A 17,030-nucleotide genomic window follows, 5' to 3' on the forward strand; every position below is an offset into this window, starting at 1 on the left:
GAGCAACTCTCAGAACCACTGACGCTCTAAAAGAACTGCTTGACTAAATGATCTCAACCCAAAGAACAAAAGCAAAACAAAGGCTTGTAGGACCGGCAGGTAAAATGACTTTTAGGGTGTGAGCGTGCAAGATGGAGTCACGTCTGACGCTAAGGTGCCGTACCTACATTTCTGATGTTCTGCTCACATGTTTGCAGTCATATATATTTGCAGCCTTCTAGCAAACATGCAAAGCCTGGAGGTAAGAGCATTCGCCCGACAACCCAAGAAAGGAAAAAAAATATAGAGCTTGTGCAAATTTATTGATTATACAGTTCATGCATCTAATGCATCTATGAAGTAGTACTGATTTAGAGATTAAACATACGCTTTAAATATTCATGTCTTTTTTTGTCTGGTTAAGATTTGCTGCATTATAAAACTAGTGCACCGCATATTGTAAGTAGCCTACAGTCTCAGTTTTAATCATCAAAAACTGAAGGACAAAAGTCAAATTGTGCAACACCTCGACGATCCCCACAGACACGCCGTGTGTTCCTTTGGCCACACAGAGGTCAGAGGTCGGGGTCAGCAGCAGAGCAGCTTGTAGGGCGTCAGTATGTTGATCAAAGCCGCCTCTGCAGGCAGAACGCTTGCTGACACAGCTGCTTAGATCCAGTCTGAAGGATATTCTCTGTAAACACAGGAAGAGAAGAAGAAAAACAACACTCACTTACTGACGCTCATCTTACTGTATTTGTTTCCCACTTAATCGCCGCGGCCTCTGCCGCATTACCGCGTGAACACGTTTCCTGAGATATCCTCAGACTTTCCTTTGTTTCCACCCCCCCAACCCTTTCAGCTAATGCATAAGTGTTATACTCCGTATCCAAACAGCAAGACGGAGAAGTAGATCACTGCCTTCAATCCTTTGCATAACAAGCTGCATTCATTCCGTCGATCTTTGTGCTGTGTCGGGTAGACTCATGAAACTTGTGTTACCGGATGTGATCATTGAGCATTTAGCGTGGCTAAAGGCTTAAATCTTTCGTTAGGCCTTGTTGTTTCCTCACAGCCGCCCCTCCTCCCGATATCGCTATTAAAGTGGCTCAGCTCCTCAATCCAAATAGGAGGGGGGAGCAGTCGGGGTAACAGGAAACTCATCATCTCTCATCACTTGTTTCAAAAGCGGCAGAGATGTGACATATTTAGCTTTTTTTTTTTTTGTGCCGCCTTCGTTGTCCGTCTGCCTGTTCTGGGATGTGGGAGGCGGATCAGATATCACTGCCTTGGGTGTTCGCCAGCGCCTCTCGTTTATCACGCCGCCTTTCCTCCCCTGCGGGGCGGCTGGGGAGACGATGGGCCGGAGGGATGTACGGCCAGGGACGACAGGTGTTCATCTTCCAAGAAAAGCACCAATCAGGTGCTCATATCTCCAGGAGCTTCAGAAACCTGGAACTTTGCGGCCTGCTCCTCTCAAGAGGATTCCTGGGGACTGACAAGACAAAGAGTTCTTCTCAAATTATTATCAAACCATCAAACAAATCATTTTATACTCCTGAGACATTAAGTCAGCAGTCCCTCACCCCAATAAGAGGAATACATTACACAAGAAAAACAAACACGCCGTCATAAATCAGTCAGTTTTCTCGTGACAGCTGTGATTGACAGAGATCCTCCCGCATGTTTGATGATAATTTCCAGTGAGGTAACACAACGAGTCCTTCGGTACATCTTCTGAGCGACACGCTGCAAGATGATGAGCTCGTCTCATGTTGTGACGCGAGGTCAAACTGCGATAAACACTGAGAAATGAAAACACCTGCTGGCTGACAAAGTGCCCGTTGGATGAACCGACACGCTGCATCACGAGTGGCCCAACGCGCCGACACTGAATGACACTCGTCCGCCAGCCAAAGACCGCTGGGGTTTGAATGTGGGCTTTGTGCTCTAAAATGTGGATGTCACCTTTTAAATGACCCGCACAACTTGGGCGCCCGGAAAAAGAAAAGGCGAGAGCCATTGATCATCCGGTCGAGCTCGCCGGGTCTTTTGTTCCAGCAGAACACTTTGCGCCTCTGTGTCATTATTGTGGCTTATTCTTAAACACTGAAGACCGGCGTGAGCGGCACGTTATCCTTCCCGTGTTAATCGCTAATAGTGGTCAGAAGTGGTTCCTTAAAAAGTATTTTGTGAAAAGTACACCCTGAGGTGTTGTGAAGGCTGTACGGCACACGTTAAAAGCCATGCCAGCGCTGAGCTGCTGCTGGAAAAGTGAGAAAAAGGTGAGTTGTGCTCGACGAATCATTTTTCATCACAAAGTGATTTTTGGGCCAAAATGCACTCATTTCGACTACCTTAAACCAATGTAAGTGTCAAACTGAAATTTTAAGGACAAATAGCTGCGTTTACTGTATGCTGCCCCACACCACCACCTCCCTGGCCGCCCCCCACGGTTTTATTGGAGCTAATTTAATTTCTATCTCTAGGGTGGGAAAGCCAGCGGCCTCTTCAAACTTTGAGAGTATGTAATTTGGTGTAAAACAGTAGCACTTTAGGCGTTCTCCACCACTGAAATGAAATGGGACCCTGCGGGGTTGTGTTGTAGGGTATTAAGTAATGTTTATTGATGTTTATTCTCCGAGGGAGCTGCGTGAAAAAAAAAAAAAAAATCACTCTTCAGCTTTGATTAATTTCCCCCCCTCGCTCCACGTAAACGATGGAGCTGAAGCAAAATCGCTCTTTAGCCGTGACTCAGAGAGACTACAAGTGGAGCGTCTCTCTTTAAAAAACCCTCATGCTGTTTTATGTAAAAAATGGACTGTGACCGTGAGGCTTTTTTTTTTTTTTTGAAAAATGATGGCTGGAAGCCTGGAGCACGATTCATCACCTATGAATTTGAACAGCTGGTATGTCTTCTTTTTACCGCTGGTAGATCACATTTAACAAAACCGTGGCCCGAGTCAAAGTAAATTCAATCTCTGTTTTTGTCATTAAAATAGAGGGCAGAGATCAAACCGAATAATCTAAATTCAGCGACTTATTTCAGATTCAGGAACTACCGAGTATCCGGTGTGTTAGACCCACACGGAGGCAAAATCCTTTTTATTGCTTGAAAAAAACCCTCCTCCCTGCATTTATTCACAATCCTCAGCTCTCAGAAATATCAAATAAGTGGAGCTTCTGTTTGTTTCCACCTTGAATCCCCGTTTTCCAAAAGTGTTCCTGTGTGTTTCTGCTTGGCTGGCTGCAGGACTGACACCTCTCCCCAGATCCGAGCATGTTCAGTCGCCATCCTGCTTGCCCCCTGTGCCAGCCTGTCATCCGGCCCAACCCATCACTCTCCCGCAGCACAACAAGCCCCCCCGTCACACGCACACACTGACACACACACAGAGTAACTTCTCCCCTTCACTCCATGATAAAATGAAAATTAAAGGCATAAAGAAACAAAGTGTTGCTGCGGCAAGCCGTGTTGAAAACATAGATTTTCCTGCTCTTTACGACGGATATTTGTTCTGATAAACCTTTGAACTCACTCATAATATATAAGGGAATGCACGGATGCAGGTTGAGGGCCACTTGCGAGGTGGATAGAATGTAATCTCCTTGCCTTCTGTATACCTACCACTCTATATTGCTCCTCGTTTGCTATTTGTGGTAAAAAGGTTGTGTTTGATGTAAAGCGTAAGCGATGAGAGGCAGTGCTTTACAGTGAATCCACAGCGGCTGAGAGGCGCTGTTAGGCATGAAGGGAAGCCTCCGAGCTGTTCTAAAATCACTGTGAAGCACTGCCTCGAGTGCCTTATTGCTTTTATGAAACGACATTATTCTAATGTTATTCTTCAGTGGACCAGGAGAGGGTTGGCCTGGTCCATTAGTGTGACTTTATTGGACCCTTCAGATATGTATACCTTTAGCATTATGCACCTCGATTACGACTGCAGATTAAATGATGCGGATTGATGCACACAGCTATTGTAGCTCAATTCTGCAATTATTCTTTTTATTTGTCAAGACTTTACACAAACCTCCACGACTCGTACGTGTGTTGAGGTGTTGTTCCCTGCAGCAGGTCTGGGACACGCCCACACAGGCGCGCACAAACCACAGGGCCTGACGATACGAGGCCGCTGTGCTTGTGAGAGGCCAAATCTGCTAATGAGCCCGTGTCATATTCATTAGGGAGCCCCGTCAGTGTCTGCGTGGCTGCAGTGACGGTCGGGCAGTTTACCGCCTGTCTCCTCAACGCCACGTGCACCTGTGCTGCTGCTGTACAGGTGTGCTGATGCCGAGGGCGGATCACTGTCCTGCATCCTGCCCTTTTCATTGCTCTTCAGTTTTTGAGCGCATGGTGAACCCTTTTTTTAACAAATCAACTAAAGTGTAATATTTATTTCAGCAAAATAGTAATATTGATTTCTACCATTATCACTAAACAGAAAGCTAAAGCATGTTGGTTCTCAACCACTGCAAAAATGCGGTGCTAACAATGCAGTTAGCTCACCAGATAATGTGATAATGACCGGATAATGAAAAAAATCTCTTACAGAGTTTTTACATACAAAACCCTCGTCGGTCTGTTACAACACTGGTACAATGAAATCAGTAGGTGAGTAACAGCAGCACCAGTCAGACTGCAAACAAACACAGCACCCGCAGCGAGTCGAGCCGCAGCACATCACACTGAAAAGAGGATCTCACTTCCAAACTTTACTCATTTTTCACAGGAAGAGAAAAGTGCCAGTCGATGCATTATTTGTAGCAGGAGAAAGTTGCATCAGTCTTCTCGCTTCTGACTGAAGTCAATAAGAGAACCGTTGCCTCATAATGCCCGCCCCCCCGCTAACCCTCTGCACAGTGCATTGTGGGATCTCCTGTGTGTTTATCATCCTCTGCTGCTCGTCTGTTGCTCGTCTGAGCATCAGCCTTGTCCGCGTTTCGCTCTTCTCTTTCTCTGCCCTAAAAGAATGACGGGGCTTTGAAAAAGCTCGGCTGTCACGATCCTTCAACAGCAGCCGGCTAATTGCTGACCCTAACAGGCCCAATTAGCTCTTACAAGCTCGGCGCAGGGGCCCATGGGAGCCGTCTGCGCCGACACGGGGACGAGACGTGGCCGACCGCTCCGGCGCGAAGCACAAAGAGCAGCCACACGGCAGCAGTGCAGCTTCTCTTCTATCTGCTCCTCTTTGCTTTGTTATACCCTTTGCTGTCCCTCTCCCCCTCTCTCTCTCTCTCCATCTCTTTCCATCTTTCAGCCATCCTTTAGTCTCCGTCTGCCCGGCCGGGGCCCTTTGCCGAGGCCCTCCTCAGAGAGATGTCCCCTTGAAGTGCGTGGAATCAGAGGCAGAGGAGGCGCTCTGGGAAAAACTGGCTGGAGCGAGAAAAAAAGTGTGTGTGGGGGGGGGCGGGGGGGGTCTCCAGAGCCGAGAGCCGCTATCACGACAGCAACAAGCGTGTAATCGGCCCTCTTTTTAAAAGCGGCTTCTCAAAGAGCGCCAGGGCTAATGTGCACAACTTAGACTGATATTTGCGATAAAGCTCCGCATTTAGCAACTGGCAAATGTATCAGGCTGGCTGTTCCCCTTTGAGTGTGAAATGTGATAAAGACATACATCTCTCCACTGATAAGGAGAACGCGGGGAGGAGCTGGAGTGGCTGGCACACAAAAGAGGTCCGTCAAGACATCGGGAGTTTTGGTGATTTTACAAGCCATAACTCTTCTGCTGAGAAAGAAGCAAATAAACCGCAGAGAGGAAGATGATTAACGTGTGCCGGCCTGCTCGTCCCTCATCTATTCTGTTATCTTCATTATTTGGAAGGCATTAAAAGAGGCCAGGGATGGCAGCTTGGGGAGAGGGGCTCAGGAGGTGGGGGAAGCTCTATGTGCCGGGATACTAATTACAGTGTCCACTAATAGCGCCTCAAGTAAACCAGGCCAATGCATCTTGCTTGATGAGAACATGCATCAACCAGCTTAATTGAGAGTAAAATGAGGCAGGCGTGCCACAGGACCTATTAATCAACATTGATGAATGAAAGTGTAATTAGATGTGGAAATACAAAAAAAAAAGAGGGGAAGAGTAAAAGCAATCGGTTAACTTAAAGTTAAGGCTAGAGTTGTTAACCAACAACGCCGCAATATCCGGCACATTAGGCTTTATATTCCAGGGCGCGGCTCCCTTTGTGGGAACAGGTGAGCGTGTGATTGCCGAGGCATCGTTTTGATCGCGTAGATGATGCACTTCCGGCGCCTTAATAGTGAGTGTTGCTGCACCTGCTTCACAACACTAGCAAAACACACTCCAGACTAATTAGTTTGTCCAGAACCGAATCAACTGGAGTTCTCGATGCGCGCGTCTCCCCGATGAGCGCTGCTGTACGGTCCACTCCCCGGCACGTGGCCGCCGTTACCTTCCGCCACTGGACTGAGCAGGTGTGACACCTGAATAAACGCCAAACGACCCCCTAGAAATTGCGTTTCTATTGCGTCCGTGGCGGCGCGCCGGAGGCAAACGACCATCAACGCCTGTAACGTGATCGTGTCAACCCTTTGAAGGGGTTACTTAATGTCACGAGACTCGGGATGCGCACATGATGTGGCGTGACATATTCAGCCTTAATCTCTGTTTATTGTTCGTCATATTTATCTTGCGTTGCAGCGCTTTCGCTCCCTGACATTGACATTCATTGCCGGTCCTGCGCAGCCCCCATGAGCTGTGTGAATAAACACAGCAAACACACCACCCTTGAAACGCCATAATCCCTTTTGTTTTGGTGGAGGCTCTTTTCGCTGTGTATGCAAGTGGGAAAGCCTCTCTGTCTTTCCACACACACACACACACACACACATGTGCATACACAAAAAAAACTCACAGGCACAAATCAACACACGCACACACGCGCGCTTTTCCTCTCCGCTCACTTTCCCTTTCAAAAGCTCTTATCTATTTATAGACTTTGATATGTAAACCTATGAAATCTTACCTCAGGCGAGACAATCAGGCCCGTTCTTCTTCAATGCGCTGGAATCAAAAGACAGAAAGAGGAACAAAAAACAGATGAGAAAAGCAAAACACAAAAGAGACACAATATAATAAGTGAGAGGCAGAAGCCTGCTTGTACTAAAGGGTCGATAATTACAGCCAGAGACAAGGCCGATTAGCACGGCGCTTTCGCCAAATGCCTCCTGAAGAGGAGACTGGCGGAGGAAGCAACGCGTTTTATTTTTTGCACCGAACGCTCGCGTTGCCTCCCGTCACTTTGCATTAAAAGAGCGGGACGACGTTGCTCTGCCGGTGGAGGAGGAGAGGAGGCCCGGCGAGCCGTCACGGGGCGGCGCACCCCATATCTTAGACGCGCCGTGATGAAGCGGACGTTGGGGGAAATAAACGCGGCAGATTTACCAAATTTGGTGAGCGGCAAGCCTAACGCAGCGCAGCAGCAAGGGGTCGTGAGAGGTCAGGCTCCGTTTTCCCCTGACATCATCTAAAATGGCCTGGCTGAAATTAGCCTAACCCCCGGAATGGCATATCTCTCCGCATAAAGCCGCGTGGACGCGACGAGCGGCTGAACGTGAAATCCAAATCAACACATTGTTGTTGCCGTGTCAGAAGCAGCCAGGGAACGACCATCTCTCTCTGGCTCGGGGATATTTGTTGTCAGAACGGTCGCTCTGCAAACTGTTTGAAATAATCCAATCCAGCGCATCTTGACTCGTTAGGGTCATTATGCAGGCTTGACCTCGTTCTGTAGGGACGGATCTCAGCGCGGCGAAAGGGAAAAGCGCGGGCGGACAGGGGCCGTCCGCAGAAACACGCGGGACTTCCTCCGTCAATAAGTGTGACGCATGTTGGCTTCAGAGACGGGTGGCTGCCTGGTGGAAGTAGCACGACACCCGTTGACTCCAGAGCCCCTTTGAGGCCCCCGGCACCAAACAAGACAACTCAAATACAGTCAATTGCAGCGAGTGGAAAAAGCACACATTGTAAGGCTTAAGAGCAGTGAACTATTGTTCTGTGGAGAGAGGCCCTGCCTGCATTACAACACAGAAAAGGTCTTGTTGACCAATTATAGATAACGCAGGACATTAACATAGATACTGCATGTGGCTTTCTGTGTGTATCGATGCACCTCTGTACCAATTATACAATACTACTGCTTGTATTTACAAGGCATTCACTTTATACTTTTTCTTGACTGCATTCATTTGATTTATGTTTTTCATACAAAACAATTTATCAGTTTTTTTTAAATATGTTGCATTTCATGAATTAAAGACCCTGCTATAGACAGCTGTTAATATTGACTTCACACACTTCAAAAAAATTACATCTTATGCAACATTAACACACGTATGTTTAATACTTAAACTACATTTGGAGGCTAATTATGCAGTACTTTTAATTAAGTACAATTGTAAATGCATGACTTGTACTCTTTTTCCAGTGTGGTTTAGCTAAAGAACGTTGTCTTAATAATTCTTCTGACACACATAATAAATGCTCAGGGTCAATAGGTGTAGACTTTCTCTTAAAATTACAACTTAGCATCATAAATTTACCTGAATCTGGTGAAATAACGTACGAAAATGTTCACCATTAAACGTAGTTTTGGTAGAAATACATTATTATGACACACAATGATGTAGTATAATAATTCTTAAATGAATGAAGACATGAATTAGGTCATATTTAGGTTTTTTTGGTTCTCCTGACCGCTAAATCTGAGGCCCAGACTGCTGACAAACTGTTGATTTTCCCATCATCTCCAACGGAGGAGGCAATCCTCTTAGCTGTCCCCTTGTGTCTCAGAAATAATAAATACACTTTTTTTTAATGGCTGACTTTATGTTGCTTTCGCAGCAGAGCTGTCGCTTGGGTAGTAACACTAAAGATGCAATCACAGCGGTCGGCGAGTGGAAGATGGACGAGTGAGCGGGACAGGTGGACAGGTGAGATAAGGAGGTTTTGTGAGAGGCAGTCAGGCCCGGATTTGTGTGGCTGTCCGCTGCCGGACGCTTAATAGCTGATAGCAAGCTGCGATTGTGATGAACATTTTAAATCTTTGGTCCAGTTGACCTTTTTCCTTCTACTTCCACCGTTGTACCACAATTCTGGTACCTCATCTGTTGTGGACTATTAGTGTCTTTGTTTCGCTCTGCACGTCACTTCTTTGTTTCGCTGTGAAAGTCACGGCTGGATTTATGTAACAGCAGGCCCCTTTTTTACAGAAATAAAAGTATGAGATATCTGTCCTGCTTCAATCACATGAATTCTTACTGGAGAGTTTTACCTGCAGCTTTGGTCCATCCACATTACAAAAGAAACATTTATCTCACCACTTCTGTGATATCTGTCTCTCAGATATCAGCCACAGGCGCATTAGAGATACTATGAAAAGCATTTATGTCAGAAACTGTACGTGTAGCAGCTAGAACTCGTCTATCACTCACTACTTCTCTGGGTCAGTGTTTCAAACGTACTTCTCTTGTAACCCCAGACTGTGTATAAAAACTTGCACTTATTTGGCCCGCAAGCTACTTTTCAATCGACCAAGTCGTGGCGCTCTGCCTACATTTTGACCGTTGCCAATCTCGGATTTCGGGCCGATGCCGTCTTGTTTTTGTTTTTTTGCAACTACTGAACGGAAGTGAACATACATGGGGACTGTGATAGCGACGGCGATCTGTCAATCAAGGCCTGATCTTTTTTACTCGAGTAGGAACTGAAACCATAAACTCATGATTATTATGATTACTGAGGCGATACACCTTGCAAGACGTTTTCTCACAGACTTCTATAGAAGTAGAGAGAATGCAAGTTGAACCCGAGGTGACCGCCAGCCTCTGACCTTTAACACAAAGCTTTGTTGTTGTTGTGTTGCATTGTTTTTGTGTAGTGGCCTTCGAACAACTGAAGACATAGAACTATTTGCATTCTCAAAGCAAACAGTTGCAACCTGTTGTTTTGGCATCGACGCCTCCAGGTTTGGAAACGCTGTCCGAAACCAGTGCCAACGTCACAGCTTTAGAAAGTTAGCTTTAAGACTGTCAATCAATGTAATAATCAATTAATGTCACATGAAAGCGTTTATATTTCCCATTAGAAATGCTGGCTGTCGAAAATCCTCCACTACGCAGGGGGTCCTCTGTTTCACATTTGTAAAAGAGGAAGATGGAACACAAACAGAAGAGGAGCTGGGCTGTAAAAGCAGCTGCAGCAAATAAAACAATGTTGAATGATGACAAGAGCTCCACCCACAAGGACTTTATCCTAGAAAGAAGACGTCAGTGTGTGCATTGCACTGTAATATGTCTTATAAGCCTAAATGAATAAATTGTACAACAGGTCCGGCCCATTGAACTCCACAGCGCTCAGCGGCTCGCCGTTTGGCCTCTCTGAGAGCAATCGAAGCTCCATGTTCCACTCTGTGAAGAAAGAGTCATCCTTTTGTGTTCTACTGCCGGAGGATTTGAGCAGAAGTTTGATGGACGTGGGTGGACTTGTCACACGTGGGTGTTATCTCTTTGTTGTGTGAAATGGAGACAAAAGAAGAGGAGTGGATGAGGAGACTGTGATTTTTATCTCTGAAGTGCAAAAATGTTTCTCGCCGAAACACGGGAGGGAGTGGGAGAAAGATTAGAGCTGTTGGGGAACAAAAATAGATTGATCAGATAACACGATAAGAATAACTAAGAGCTTTGTTTGTTAATTCTCATTTTTTTCACCTTTTTTTTTTCTCTGTTGTGTTTAACATTTCTCTGTTTTACCTTAGCGTCCTGTTATTTCCTGAGCGGTAAATATGGAAACGTCTGTATTTACACCGTGTAGTAATTAGTCTCCCTGCCTCTGTAGATTAAAAAATAACCTAATTAGGAATCTTATTGTTTTGCTCGGCCCCACACCTGTGCTGCAGTCTGTGTGTGTGTGTGTGTGTGTGTGTGCGTGTGAGCTCCCGGCTCCAGGGCCCCCGTGACTCACTGAGGGGAGTTCCATGTGGCCTCGCAGGCTGTCGGGCCCCGGCCAGGGAACTCACCCCGGATTTACCTGCTCTTAATCCCAGAAGAGGGGTCAGGTCTCTGCTCTCCTCCCCCGTGTGGGAGAAAACACCTGCGATACATTTCCCGATGTTCTTAAAGACGTCCCGCTGGAGCCCGAAAACTGTTTGTTTTTGTTTGTGTATATTTCTAATAAAAAAAGGGCTGAGCCGTGTGTGCTCGCGCATGCACGCGGTGTGAAGACGTTTTCAAAAGGAGAGAAAGAAAGGGCCGACATATCTCAGCAGGAAAATTACTTTATCAAATCACAAATTTGCCAGCCCCGGGTCTTCGTTTTTTCCTTTAGCCGTGGAGCCTTTTACTCAAACCTGACAGATGTGGAAGTAATGACGCCTTGTACAAGCGGGGGCCTCGTAGTCCACAGCACAGACCCCCGTCTCCAAAGGCGCCGACACTACCTGAGGGCTTCGATAGAGACGATTTCAATTCTCCTCAGCCGTTTAATGATGGATGAACCTGCAGCTGCAGGAACATTTGACAAGCCGCCGTCAGCCGTGACAGCCGGCGCTGAGTGAATGAAGGGAGGAGCGGAGGCGTGCAGGCGGACCACAGGCGACGGTACAGCGAAAAAGGGGGGGGTTGGGGTAGATTGTGACGAAAAGGAGAAAACCCCCAAAAAACAGCATCGCCGATCCATCTGCGGCATTGACAATATGGTGTCAGCCCCTCGCCGGGGAGACGAGGCGGGCCGCCGGGTGGGCTGCTGCTGTCTGTGTCACCGAGTGGGAGATCAGGGCCGACACGCAGAGATCTCCTCCGCCACACAGACTCCAGGTTGCGACGCCTGTGATGGCAGCCGAGGGCCGCGGCGACACACGCTAGCTGAGGGTTGGCGTTGCACACACGCACACACACACACACACACACACACACTCTGCGGGAGCAAAGTCACATCGCCTATTGCTAATTACTGCCACAGAGTCAGCATTCGGAGCCGGCGCTCCAAATTACACGGCTCAACCACAACAAGGGCGATGTGCCCAGCAGTCATTTGTCAGACTAATTATTTGTCTTGGGCTCGTAATTGCAGTGAGAACAGGTACTCAGGTAATTGTGTGGTAAGCTGCAATGTTAAGTGATGCTTTCCCTCCGTTTTCAGGCAAGATGAAAGGAGGACAGACTGCAGTGCTGAAATACGTGGTTCAATCCGGCCTCCCAGTCAGACATTGAGGCTAAAAATATATGCCGCGGATGAGCCTGGGCTTTTTGAGAGAAAGAGAAGAGCACCTTGATGTTAGGTTCATCAGCATGGGTAATGGCTCTTTCCATTAGGCCGGCTACTTCCTGAATATATGTAAATAATCAAATCCCCGGTGGATGCTGCATAATAAGTTCATTAATCACAATCCACAGTGTGAGAAGGTAAAATAACATGGCTGCACAAAGGAGAATAGTTAAAAATCGGTCGGAAGTCTCATATCCGTGAGCAATAGTTGTGGTGATTCAAAGGAGCACTTTGCCACTTTGTGCAGTATTTTGCGGCTGCAGAGAAATACAAACGCACAGGCCGCTGTCATTTGCGATGATGCTTGGCTCACTAGCACTGTCACCTATCATCACAATTACAAACGCGTTCTCTGTTATTCTTATTTTTAAATGTGCGTCCCGTGATCCCTCACAGGGGTTTTACACAGGGCCGACTGGACGCGATGTCAGCTTGAATATTATAATGAGCGAAAAATAAATAACTCATCGAGAAGTAAAAACAGGGGACTTTTTTATTTTTTTGCATTTGCCCTGAATCCAATAGCAAACCTTCCTGCCGTCTGGGCGGCCTTGTCCGATCCAGACACTGGTCACCGGATTCCTCCGTGTCTCTCCCCCGATGCACAAATCAGTCTCACCACGCGGCCGTCTCCGGCCGTCTTGTAATGCCGCTCCTGCGCACGCTACGGCCCCCGGGGGCCTTCTCGTTCTTTTGTGTGTCGAGGGAACAAGCAGGCTCTGGGAATAACGATCCATAACTATCAGCGACAGCCGGGGCCGAGCCTCATGCGGGAAAGGCCACTTGTACACGAAGAGGTAGAGACGTAACAGAGACGTCTACCTTTCCCTCTACCTTGCTTTAATGCGGAGCGCGCCCCCGGTCACGTCTTTTCCATGTGTGCCGGGGCAAGAAATGTCGGCTCTGTCGTTAATACAAACTGGCGCGTTGTTCGGTCCCTCTCGATGAACAAAATGTTCTCTCTCATGAACAGAATGTGTTTGGGTGCCGTCAGAATTCCGAAAAAACCACCTTTAGCTTCCACTCCAGGATTAAGTGTTTTGCAGCTCAACACAGTCGCCGTCTGTGTAATGTGCACGATCAGTGTGTCTGTGGAGGATGAGAATAAGGACTAGGCGTTTTTTTTTTTTTTCTCCCTTCCTCTTTCTTTCTCCTTTTACTCTCTCTCTCTCTCCTTCTCCCTTTCTTTCTCTCCTCACAGAGGAGACACCACGGTGCCATCTGCTTTGCATTTGTTTAACAAAGATTTATTGTGCAGCAAGACACTGATCCAAAACACACACACGCACGCACACACACACACAGACACACACACATCTCGCCTTCTTCTCGTCACAGGCCGCGAAGAAAAAAAAAAAAAAAAAAGTGAGGGATATGGGATTGGAAACGCTTGGCGCTCTCTTTGTCAACTCTCACTCCGACGAGGGGAGAGAGAGCCGGCTGGCACACAGAGGTAGGAATGCCAATTATGGCCTCCTCTGCCTCCGTGTGGCACACACCAACACGCCGATTTCGAGCCGCAATTATAAACTTGTCAAACACATGTTTATGGTGAGGTGGAGGCTCGGAAAAAAAGTGCACGGCTTTGAGCAAAATACAAACACATGTAAGAAAGTTGGATTCAAAGCAGGGAGAAAATGCTCCGACGTGATTTCATTTGTATACCGCGGCGCACAAGGTGTTACGCACTTCAGCATCAAACGCGTTGGAGTACGCTCGGATCATCTTCTCCTCGTGAAGGGAAAGCAGGTCAAAGAGGCCCCTCGAGAACAGCTCGGATCTTGTCAGCCGGGGAGGCAGGGCGATGTCGCTTGGCCTGTTACTCCTCTCTGTCCTGTCCAGGTGAACCTTCTTATCCGCTGACTTCTCCTGCCCCCTTCGTCACCCGCGTGCCAGCCAGAGAGGCAGGGTCCCGGAGGGGGCAGGGTCTGAACGCCCCTTCCGCTGGGAAAGGCCACCGCGGTGGGCCGGGAGGGCCCCTCACAGACGACAGAGAGGTTAGAGGGCCCCTGGGACGCGGCGTTGTAGAGCCTGTCGAGCCGCTTCCGAAAACACTCGTATGCATGTTACCCCACTCCACCAAAGGGCCGGGGGTCCCCATCTGTCAACTGGTACTACCAGGGTGTTCGTCATTTAGGGGCTAAACACCGAGAAGCACGGCCACACACACACAAACACAAACACACACACACACACTAGAGGGAGGCCCGCATGAGCACGTGTTCTTATGTCGATGCACACGTACAGACAAACAAAAACACCCCCCCCGTACAAAAGCGCTCACACACACTCACAGACACACACAGGGGCGAGCTTGGTGAGGATGTTTCCCTGAACCCCTCCAGTGCCAGTGTTCCGTGCGGAGCCCTCCAACCTCGGGGTGAAGCCCCTGCCAGTTCACCTGCCAGTGGTGGACAAGGAGAGCACTTAGCGCCCCAGAAAGGCCGCCCTCGCCCCCAGCCGCTCGCGCCGCGCGTGCAACTCAGGGTCAAGGAGGCTTCACCCGCCGCTCGCCTTCCCCCTCTGCCAAGCGCCGCCCCCACCGCCCCCCGTGTCACCTGTGCGCGTTCTTTAAGCCCCTCGCGCTGTAACTGCTGCATGGTAACAGACGGCGTCATCTCGTCTGCACTGGCGTGGAGGAAGGTACTTTTTTCAAAAGTTGTAAATAGCACAATAGATGCATTTAATCTATAACGCCGACAGTCAATGTTATTGAGAATCATAGTCATTTATTCATATTTTAAAAGGACTGCCAGACACAAACAGCAAGAGGCTTAATGTTCTGATGTGTGTGTTTTACAGTGAAAACCAGGGAGCAGTACAGTGTTTAAAAGATTCCATTTGTGTGGTTGCCCAAGCAAGAATGAGTTGTTTCAACGGTGGTATTTATTGCCTTGAGAAAGAATGCCCCCGCCCCCCCCCCCCCCCCCGCCCCTCTTCTCCCCCTGTGCTAAATACGCCTGTTGTTGCTGTGTGCTGCATGCTGTGCAACATTGTATTGCTGAGAGGAAAGCGCCGTGAACGAGGAAGCACGCCGAGATGAGAAGAAAGATATATTCACCCTGGGAATGCAGGCAGGACAACAAGAGGATGTGGCCAGTTTTTCTCATGACCCCTTTCTGAAGAAAAAACTGAAAGTAAAGAAAAATACTCTTTTTTTTTTCTTAACGCTGGTCTTTGTAATAGCCAGAGCTTTGTACATTTCATCCCACGTCAAAATTGCAATTAATCACTTTGAGGGAGCAGCATGGTTTCAAAAGGAATCTGCTCGGGTTAATTGGTGCTCTGTAGTACAAGACAGCGACACAAAACCAGGACTGACAAGCGTCGTCGAGAGGCAAATGCAGTGGTGTGCATGCTGATAAACGATGAAGAGCCCCTTTCCATGAACTTTCTGCATGTATCTGGAGGAAGCTGAGATTTTAAAGAGAATATGTTAACACTTACTGTTGTTCCTAAAATGTTGCTGATGCAGTGTGTACTTATGGGAGTTGATAGATTATCATGTAGAATTTTTATACACTGTGTAAGGGAAGGAGCTGAGCTTGGGACTTTGTTTTAGCACAGCACAGACGACACAAATTACACCCGAAAAGACTAGTTTGGTCAAAGCCTGGGCTTAGTATCAATTATCCACGCCATAACTGGATTGATGAACAGCGCAATATGAGTGAATGCACGACAAACCGTTAAAACACATGTGAATCTCTCGTCTCTTACTCGTGTAAGTCAGCTGGGTCACGCTGATGTTGCACCGGAACTGTCCTCTGCAGGGTGAGATGTCAAATAGATAGCTTGTCTGGCTGCAAAGGGCCAGCAGCCATCACTGCTCTGCCCTTTCCTGTGCTCCGCCATGCTGCGGGGCTTTGATGGAGGACGGGCTGCAGCACGCGAGCATCTCAACTCCTCACCCTGCGTTGTTGAGAAAAGGCAGAGGCATTCATGGTTGATGTAGTTAGACCTCGCTCAGCAGTGGCGTGTTGACGGCTAGGACGGACATCCTGTGTTTGGTCTCGTTAATTGCATTGGCGATGTTTGCATCCCATTTAATGCCTTTGCAGATGGCGGTCCCCCAGGAACTTGAATGACTCCACTGTGTTCACAGTCCGGCCATTGGATGCGGACGTCAATCCTCACCTCCACCATCTGGACCGTATTAAGCTAAAGATCGCTGATTGCACAACAAGTCGGCGTTCTGGCTTCCTCTGTGTGTTCAGGCCTGCTGATATAGAATCATTATCAAAGCTCATGAGCAGCACTCTCGTGCTTTACTTTTCTTTTTTTGTTGGTGCAAACGGGTGTTACAAATATGAATTTGAAGTACCTATTTTACGCAGACGACACATAAAAGATAAACTTTGTGTACAGACTTAGGCACAGGTAACAATAATCCAGTCAGCACTGTCCTGTATTGGAATACAGTGATGTCATTTATGTGCACGCTTCAAAACATAGCTTGGTAAGAAGGTCTTATCAAAGCCCTCAAGTGGAATAAACTGCGGACGGAATTGAAGTCGGATCATCTGATCTCTTCCACAGATAACTCTTTTTTTTCCACCATTGCCTTTTCCTGTATCCATAGTGCTTTGATAGTGATGAGATGGAGATGTTGAAGTTTTACTAGCCCTTTATACCAAATCCAGGACTCAGTTTGTTGTTGACGGCCTAACCATAAAATGCCATTTGATGCCCTTCTTTATCCTTTCACAATATTATCTTCTACCGTTTTTTCAGTTTGGTTGGTTTTACTGTTGTGAAATGAGGATC

The 17,030-nt window shown here is 47.6% G+C and overlaps 1 long non-coding RNA gene across 1 annotated transcript; it reads right to left on the reverse strand.

Annotated features, from left to right (window-relative positions):
* Nucleotides 1-281: 281 nt before the first annotated feature.
* LOC120809939 (uncharacterized) lies at nt 282-7,006 on the reverse strand. Its single transcript, XR_005710169.2, has 2 exons — nt 6,967-7,006; nt 282-1,474 (listed from the first exon to the last, which is right to left on the reverse strand). It is a non-coding gene; the product is annotated as an uncharacterized LOC120809939 (long non-coding RNA).
* Nucleotides 7,007-17,030: the final 10,024 nt, after the last annotated feature.

Source organism: Gasterosteus aculeatus, chromosome 20 (genome assembly GCF_964276395.1).
Source record: "Gasterosteus aculeatus chromosome 20, fGasAcu3.hap1.1, whole genome shotgun sequence".
Taxonomy (NCBI): domain Eukaryota; kingdom Metazoa; phylum Chordata; class Actinopteri; order Perciformes; family Gasterosteidae; genus Gasterosteus; species Gasterosteus aculeatus.